At 35.3% G+C, this 9,807-nt stretch overlaps 1 pseudogene; it reads left to right on the plus strand.

The window, feature by feature from the left end:
* Window positions 1-970: 970 nt before the first annotated feature.
* Window positions 971-1,512, plus strand: LOC149247674 (receptor-like serine/threonine-protein kinase At1g78530 pseudogene; annotated as a pseudogene).
* The last annotated feature ends 8,295 nt before the right edge of the window (window positions 1,513-9,807 follow it).

Genomic DNA, 9,807 nt, shown 5'->3' on the forward strand with positions numbered 1-9,807 from the left:
AATGCATTAACAAGAAGGATCCCCAGTTCCTTGGTGTATTGCAAACAATTAAACGAACTATACCTGGCTAGAAATAAACTGAGCATGACCATTCCTTTGGAGTTGGGAAAGCTTGTAGCCAGTCTCAAATATGGGTTGGATCTAAGCTGGAACAATCTATCAGGATCTCTTCCTCCTCAGATAGGAAACTTGAGGTTACTTGAATCCTTGGACCTCTTTCATAATCGCCTGTCTGGTAATATTCCTCAATCTCTCACAGATATGATAAGCCTGGATCATTTCGACTTCTCTTTCAACTTATTCACAGGGGCCATTCCTTCATTAAGGGAATTTTCACAAGGCCCACAGAATGCATTCGAAGGAAATCCAGGAATTGGTGGGCTACCAACAAGGAACAATTGTTCTGATTCAGAAGTGGCAGGTAAAAAGAAAGAAATAAGCTCAACCGAAGTGGCAGGGATTACGGTCGCCTGTATTGGGACCATAACTATTCTTATGCTTGCACTGCTATACATTTTAAAAAGGTCAAGGCCGAACAGTGAAAGACACAATGAGGACGATGCTATATTAGAGGGTATTTCTTTAGAAGATGGACAACTTGGTGGAAGCTACAAAAAACTTCAGTGATGATTACATCATCGGGTCTGGCGCATCCAGCATGGTCTACGGGGTGATGATTCCAGGACAAGACAGAATCCTTGCTACCAAATGCTTAAAACTAGAAAATCATCATCACGACAATATTCAATATCGCAATTTGAGGCACGAGATTGAATCATTGAAATACGCCCGTCACAGAAACATCCTGCGTCATAGGGACTTGATAATAGATCATGATGGAACGAATGAGGTAATAGTTCTTTTGTGTGACTACATGGCCAATGGATCGTTATGGGAATATCTGGCTGGAGCATCGAAACATCATAATCAGAGGCTGGACTAGAGGAGTCGGTATAACATTGCAGTGGGCATGGCAGAAGGACTCAAATATCTACACCACGACTGTGAACATCCAATAATTCACTGCGACATAAAGTCTGCCAACATATTGCTGGATGATGAATATGTAGCACACATCACAGACTTTGGACTTGCCAGGATAGTGAAGAATTCATCAATAGATTCTGAATCAAGTTCTCTTCTAGGAGGGACTCATGGCTACATTGCTCCCGGTACTAAATCTCCATGTTTTTTCTCTTTGATCGTCACGCATTTATTTTTGTTTTGAAAAGTAATCGTAGGGATCATCATATTCTATGTTATGCTAATACATTGATGTTATGTGTAGAATGTGGGTATGGAGTGAAGGCATCGACGAAGCAAGACGTGTATAGCTTCGGAGTGGTGTTGTTAGAAATGGTAAGCGGAAAACCTCCTGTGGTAGAAGAGGACAATCAGGAACTTGTACATCTAACTGCATGGGTTGTGAAGAAGGTGAAGGAAGGAAGAATGGATGAAATAATTGATAAGGATTTGAGAAGTAGCAGTGATTATAAAAATGAGAAGGATTAAATAAGGAAGATGATGGATATTGCCACATTTTTCACTCGATTTGCACCCAATCTCAGGCTGTCCATGAACATAGTTCTTGGCATGTTTAATCGGCCACAGTGTGACCACTAGTTTCTCCCTTCAGAAACTAAGATCTTAGATTGAAATTAACAGTATGATGTAATCTTAGAAATATTGATTTTCTGATAAGTGAGGACATCTTAGAAATATCACTTTCTGATAAGTTAGGCTAGTGAAGCTAAATTTGACTTAGTGAGAGATTCAATTTACTTTGGCAGTTTTTGCACTTTTGGTTTTTCCTAGAGCGCTTTTTGTAATATAGTCTAGTTTCCCTCGTTATAAATGAAGGTTTTAGATCGAAAATAAAAGTATGATGTCATTTTTGATATAATTGAAACTAACAACAAGATTTAATTTTTGAAATATCTTACAACTCTCTGGTTTAGTTCTGTATTGTGTTAAGGTAGTTCAGTAAATTTGACTAAGCAACAAAGTGAATTTAAAATGAATGGTTTGTAAATTCAAGTGTTTGATAATATATTGCTTTGCCCATAATCTTTTTTTGCAATATAATTTATAATTAAATTTGTAAATGACATAAATTTACAAATACTTTTAGAAATATAGATTTATAATTCATTCCTCTAAAAATTTTAGAATAAGAAAACAAGGTGTCCCTAATATTATTGATATATGTATTTGTATATTTCTCTAGCAGTATTGTTCTCATTTCCTAACACTTTGTTGTGCACTTTTCTGTAAATACATTGATATTATTGGTACCCGCTTAGTTTCACTTGATAAGTGTCATACACCAAAATATTTTGTCATCTATTTTACCCGAACTGTAGTAGCATGTGACGAAGCAATCTATAGGACCCCATACTTCTGTTTTTATAATCTTTTCTAACATCTGTCCGAACATCCTATAATGCTATTCTTGTCTTACTGCGTGTTGCGTCATTGTCGACGTATGATTATCTTGAAGAGCTTAAATAGTTATATGAGGCAGAGACATGTACCTAAATATATAAAACTTTATGACATTTTTCTTGTTTTTATTACATTTTTGTGTATTTAAACGGTATGATGAAGATCACTTTAATTACACTGTTGTTTAACATTTTTTTAACATAATTAAATAGTTTTGTAATTAAAAGTGAATTTAATTAGCATAATTATATCGTTTATTGCTATTATGTTTACTTCAATATGCTGGTTTTTATGAAAATTTTATATATTATTTTTTTTTTAACTGCAACTTTTGATTTAATACTGTAAAATTAAAGATGCCACCACATTCTCATAATACTCTATTGTTAACAATAATGAAATTTTCACAATTAAATTCTTTACTTTCTAAATCATCTATTCATTTAAATTATGAAATTTATAAACTTGATTATAAATTTACTAGAAAATTTGTTGATTGACATGTATTACGATTTGTCTAGGCTTATGAAACGTCCTCCTATTGGCATTCTCCTACGTGCCCCGCGCTTGTGAAATGCTCTTCAGTTTGCATATGCAACAAACTCTCGATAGCGTTCATGTTTGCATATGCAACAAATGCTCAATAGCATTATTAACTATACCTGCAGTTTTTAATTGAGTGTCATACATGATTACAAATTGCGATGCATCTTAACAAAGTTTGACAACTTAGGGTTTTTAAATATGAGTCATGCGTAACATTACATCATTATTTAATGAATAAAGTTGTTGTAGTCATCGTGGTTGTTCCTAGAAGCTATGCGATGTGTCTTCACCATCTTGTGATAGCCTAATTACTGCATGTACAACCTCATCTCTTATGCTAATTTTGTTGCTAATCTGGATGGCTCCTTGAGTCCCGAGTGAAGTTAGGATAGCCATAGTCACATATTCTTCCCAAATCCCAAGAGTTGTCAAAGCTACAACGAAAGGTACACGCATCAACCTCAACCAATGGAACTTAGGGTTATTATAAAATTATTAGAGCATAGGTAATAACCTAGCTGATGAATAATTGTATAAACTTGAAAGAATTGAAAAGGAAAATTGGAAGAGAGAATGAATTTGATATCTCAATATTGATGAGAGAATCAATACATAAATCAACTCTGTTAAGCTTAACTACATGCAAGCACTAACGTTCACTAAATCTAAGTGAGCTTTATGCTATGTTAATGTGCATGTACACCACATATAAACACTAAAGCTAACTAATGTGTGTGACACAGAATTCCGGATCTCAAGCTAACTAAAGCTAACTAATGTGCATGTACACCAACATGACCCCTTAAGCATAACTTAGTTGAGTATGATGTGAGATTGAAGAGTCCCAACAACAAGGCCATTTTAGGTACCCATTTAATATGCATGAAACATGAAAGAGGGAAAACCTAAGGGGAAGAAAACCCCCCCTCAAAATACAATGAAAAACTGACAAAAAAGCCAATTCTTATGTAGTTGTGTCATTCATCTCAAGATGATCTCGCAAAAAGTGAAACTTTTTCTCAATGAAAGTCTTGGTCAAGAAGTTGGTAGTCTACTTAGAATTGGAATAGTATTGCAAATCGATGACCTCATTGTGAATCAATTCTTTGATGTAGTGAATGTGGATCTCGATATGTTTGGTTCATTGTCGCTGCACTACACCTTTGTAAAACTTTAGTGTACTCTAACTACCGCACCATATGACAGTTGGATGATGGACAATGATACCAAGATCAGAAAGGAAATGCTTCAGCCAAATGGCTTGAATAGTGGCATTGACTTCTCCTCTATACTCGGCCTCTGATGATGATAAAGCAATGACAACCTGCTTCTTGCTTGACCAACAAATGGGGTTGGATCCTAAACTAAGTACATAGATGGAGGTGGACTTGCGATCAAGGTTGTCACCATCCCAGTCTAAATCTGTGAACCCAATGAGATCTAAAGAACAATTTGCTGCATAATGAGTCTCATTGGTGGTTGCCACCTTGACATATCAAAGATGCACTTTTCAGCTTTCTAGTGTAACTCATATGGCTTATGCATGTATCGGGAAACTAATCTTACAATATATGGGAGATTAGGAGAGGAATGTGTGAGATAAAGAAGATTTCCCACAAGTAAACAGTACAAGGTCTAATCAACCAATGACGCGTCTTTTCCATCCTCAAACTTTATCCCTAATAAAAAAAGTGTGGTTGTTGGCTTGCAGTCACTCATGTGAAATTGTGCCAAAAGATCTCTAGTATACTTCATCTGAGAAATGGTAATCCTAGAACCATTCTAATTGATCTCTAGTCCAAGGAAGAAATTGAGCAAGCCCATGTCTATCATAACAAATTTCTTATGCAATACAATTTTAATCTCAACAATGGAAAAAAATGAACTACCTATTATCAAATGAACATCTACATATAGTATTATGATCAACATAGAGTCATTTTTATTTAGAAAATAAATGTTGAAATTAGATTTGCAGCATACAAAATTTACATGCAACAAATAGGAATCCATTTTTGCATACTAGGATCTAGGTTTTTTCTTGAGGCCATGTAGATATTTCTTTAGTTTGCATATAAGAGATGAATATTGCATGTATCTTTGTGACTGCTCCATGTATATTTCCTCCTAGAAATCACAGTGAAGAAAGGAATTCTTCACATTGATATGATGCATCTTCCATTGACTTTTTGTTGCAATGGAGAGAGCTAGCCAAATAGAATCCATTTTTCCCACTGGAGCAAAAGTTTCATCATAGTCAACATCATGTACCTACTGAAAAATTTTGGCCACCAACCATGATTTATATTGACTAACTTGGCCATCTATTGCTTGATTAGTTAGGTAAACCCACTTGCATCTAAAAATTTTATGATTGGAAGTTAGGGGAACTAGGTCCTAAGTCTAGTTCTCAATGAGAGTTGTATTTACCATCCATAGTTGGTTCCCACACAGGATGCCCAGTTGCTTTTGCATAAGTTTGTGGATCAAATTCATGCATGGATTTGCGTGTGGAGCTTCCTCAAACTAAGGTTTAGTAGCAGGATCATCTAATAAATCACTCATGTTGTGTCATTTTTGTGTTGAAGGTTGTTGAGAATCTTTCGAACTACATGAGATAGTATTATCTTGATGTTCAAAAAGTGTTGGTCCAACAGGTGTCACAAGCAAAGGCTCATCATCTACATTAGAAATCTTATTCAAATATTATTTTTATATTCATCAACTTCTAATGATGGTAACTTTCTAACAAGTTCATCTACTAGTGCATGCAAAGGATCTTCTTCAAAATTTATGCTCCTTTCGAAGCTCTTCAGTGTTGATATCAAGCAATTTGTACCCTTTGAATTCATTGGAATATCCAATGAACATGCATTCCTTTCTTCGAGGCTCCAAAGCCTTTCTCTTCTCTATACGAATGTGGACCATGCTCAAGATCTGAAGGCGTGAAAATGATTGACTTCAAGTTGCATGCTAGTCCAAGCCTCAAAAGGTGTTTTTCTAGTAACATATTTATGAGGATATATTTTCTGTATGTATGAAGAACAGTTGATAGCTTCATCCCACACTTTTGATCGAAGAAATCTTACATGCAACATGAAACTAGCCATCTCTTTCAAAGATTTGTTCTTCCTCTCATCCACCCCATTTTTCTATAGAGTGTAAGGAACCATGTGTTGCAATTGTATGCCTACTTCATTTCAAAGATTATAGATATATTTATTCACATATATATCAATAAATATATATGTCAACTTCCAAATTCCAACTTTATCATTCCTCTGAACTGATTCCTCTGAATTGCCATGCATTCTGTCACATCTATAAGCACAACCTGTTTATACCTTTAACAAGTAGATCAATAGACAAATTATCAAGTAGGATTCCATTTCATCAAATAGGTTGTGATCAAGGACAATTCATCAAGTAGGTTTCCATAAAGGACAACACCTAATTCATAATGCCAACAATTTCCCGTATCGAGCTTCCGATTTTGATTCGTAAACCTTTGACCCATCATTATGGTATTTCGTTGCATTCATTCTATCACCTATGAACAAACCTGTGAATTTTTTTACAAGTGAGTTTCCATCAGGGACAAAAGATGCATAATAATGCCAACAAATTTCTCCTATTTGTGTTTGAAAAGTGTGCTCTTAAGTAGCTATCGTCTACACCATCCATCCCTTTTTCTCCTCCCACTTCACAATAAACTGAGGAAAGTCTTCCGTAGCATGGTCCAAATTTTTACAATAGGTACAGGTCATGCAAGGGTTAGAGCAGTCTCATGTAATATATCCCAGTTTCCTATAGCTATAACAAATGACCAGGCCCTTTCCTCTTCCAAATCCTCTTCTACCTCTACCTTGAAATCCCTATCCTCATCTTTGCATCCCTTGATATCTTCCTAGATTATATATTCTACGTGTGTTATAGATTGGTGTTGCAGTCTCAGATCCTTCTACCTATTGTACCTCTTGCATATATGTGGTGTGCTCTCTCATTAAATTTAATGTGCGAAATGTACGTATATCATGTCCTACTAACTTGCAAAAGTCACAGAATAGTCTCTTAACCGAACTTTGATACTTCTACATCATCGGATAAGATGTTGGTATATGTCCCTAAACTTTACAAACCTCATTCCTGTTAATTTGGTAGCTCAGTGACAAATTCCAACCATGGGACGAGATTACTCTTTTTGAGGGGACCAATTTTGACTGTTGAAGCACTCAATTTGGACAAGGGAAAGTATGTTTTTGATTTAAAATCCCACATGTCCATATTTGATCAATATGGCCCTAAAACAAATTGGACACCCTTGGAAGGCTATAAATACAAGTGACCTCGACCTCATTTGGAAAAAAATATTGGATAATTGTTCTATTCTCTTTCTTATTTTTGGCTCACATAGGCTTGAGGCATGTCCATGGAGGAATGGGTTCACACGAAGGTGAAATTAAAGGAGATGAAGCTCACATCTCTATTTTAGGGTTTTGGGTCTCATCCAAAGGCATGTAAAAGAGAAATATTGACTACAACCGCACGCAGGTTGGCTCATTTGTGCGGTTGAAGCCTTTGAGTTACACACACTTCACATCATCCGTGTGGTTGGGACCTAGGGTTTGGTTTTTCATATGACCAAAGTTTTTGTTAGTTGACCATAGTGTTTGGTAGTTGACCAGAGATAGTTATAGTTGACCGCAAGCATCTAAAGCAAGGTTTTGGTTATTATATTTGTTAGGTTTATCTTATGGATATTGTTTAGATGATTTTGTTGGATAGGTTGTGATTGAAGATATGGATCATTGTACTTTCTTTCACTGAATCATTCAATGACAATCTAATAAGAAGAAGAATCTAAAATGGTTTTCCCCAAAGTGGGTTTTTCCAGATTGGTCTCTGACCAATCCTGGTGTCTCTATGTGTGAATGTTTTTCTTCTATTGCTCCTTTATGTTTCATTGTATGGATGATGATGTTAATGTTGTAATTCTGAGTGATGATATGATGTTATGAACAATATAGCCCTAAGAAAAATTAACAATGTCATAGTACCCTATCATGTGCCAATGGATTCATATCTCCTATGGAAATGTATGTTGCTATTTACAAACTCATTCTTATAATGGCCCTCCTTGCATATAGTGCACCAAAATTCTGCACACTTTTCTTTTCCTTTTGTTAGGTCCCCCAACTATATATTTAAAGCTTCTAGTTGCAAATGAAATTGAACCATCATTACAAAATTTTCACTACCTGTTAGGGATGCTTCTAACTTGATAGTATTTCATAAAGCTTCAAGTTGTGTAACAAATTTTTATTTAGTTAACGAAACACATGTATGCAACAACAAACATACAATAACATATTCTCTACGCTACATGTCTAGAGTTGGAAACAATAACCAATCCAAGAAAACTTTAAACCATTGATCACACTCCCATAATAACTCACTAACATTCACTAAATCTCCTTAACTTTTGTAATACACTTAGACTCCACATTTGATTTTTGCAACTCCTTTAGCAAATCCTACATGATGTCTCTCAATGATATACCTTGTCCTCCTAGCATGATATTCTTGAATTTCATATACCAAGTTAACATGTGATCCCTAAAAGTGGTCTCCAACTATTCTACATTTTTCCTGTTCATCTTGCACCTACTTGACAATGTATGTTTCCTTGAACACAAGAAAATATTTCTAAGGGTCCTTTCACATGACATCGTTAAAATATGGCATTCACATGGAAGGATCAATGTCCATCAAGGTTCTTTACACACTTATTTTATGTGATAATTTTGGTTAATTTAAAGGTACCTTGGGTTCTATATGACTACTTCCATTATCTTAACCATCTTTACTATTCTTCTCACTAACTGCAACAACTTACTGGATGATCTTACTTCTTGGTTTGGTGATGTGTGCAGGGTCATGGGTTTGATGTAGGACATGGCCTACACAAGGTTACTATGATACATTGTTTCTTATCATTCTAAGCTAATTCAAGGGCTTCCTTCCTTGGTTATTCTTATTTTGTTGTGTAATTTTTCGCTATATTCGATGTATGAAACACAACTGGGTAGGTGTTCTGCACTTATTCCTTCTTCCCAATCTTCAGTTTGTTGCCTTCTTTTTCCTTTTCTAAACTCTCTTACTATCCTTCTATCTATCTCAGGTTCCAACACAAACCTATCTCTTACTTCACTACTGTGTGAAAATATCGCTCTATTGCGAAACACTTTGTTGTCTTCTTCCATTGTGCTTTCGTCCTATGTCAATGTATGTGCTCTAACCCTTCATTTATATTTTGTGCTTTTATATCTTTGATGTATCAACATCCTAAGATCATCTTGTGCTTTACTTACTCTATTGTATACCTGACCCTCATTCCCTCAGGCTACCCACTCATCAAACCCTGGTCTCCCCATTGCGTGCAAAGCAAAACAACCACTATTTGTCTTGGATATCAGTTACATTACTCCTTTTTCATACAATAACATCTTTATCTAGGTGAATAATGATCTCAAGAAACTTCATCACTATCTCTTGAAAATTTCTCTCTTAGTTGCATTATATGAATGAGTGCCTTCAATTGAAAAATAAAAAATGTAAACCTCCAATATGCTATCTAACTAGAAATTAATTACACATGGGAATTTTTTACTCACACAATTTAGTCTTCATATTATTTCTCGATTCCATTACTATGATGCAATAGAGCACCAATTTCCAACCTTTTCTGATAGTCTTAGCAACCACTCAACTAGAATAACGAAGAATTCAACAAAGAAAATTTTGTGTAAGTTTGTA

This window comes from Pinus tabuliformis, chromosome 7 (genome assembly GCF_031772625.1).
Source record: "Pinus tabuliformis cultivar Carrire ecotype Pingquan chromosome 7, CPIR1, whole genome shotgun sequence".
Taxonomy (NCBI): Eukaryota; Viridiplantae; Streptophyta; class Pinopsida; order Pinales; family Pinaceae; genus Pinus; species Pinus tabuliformis.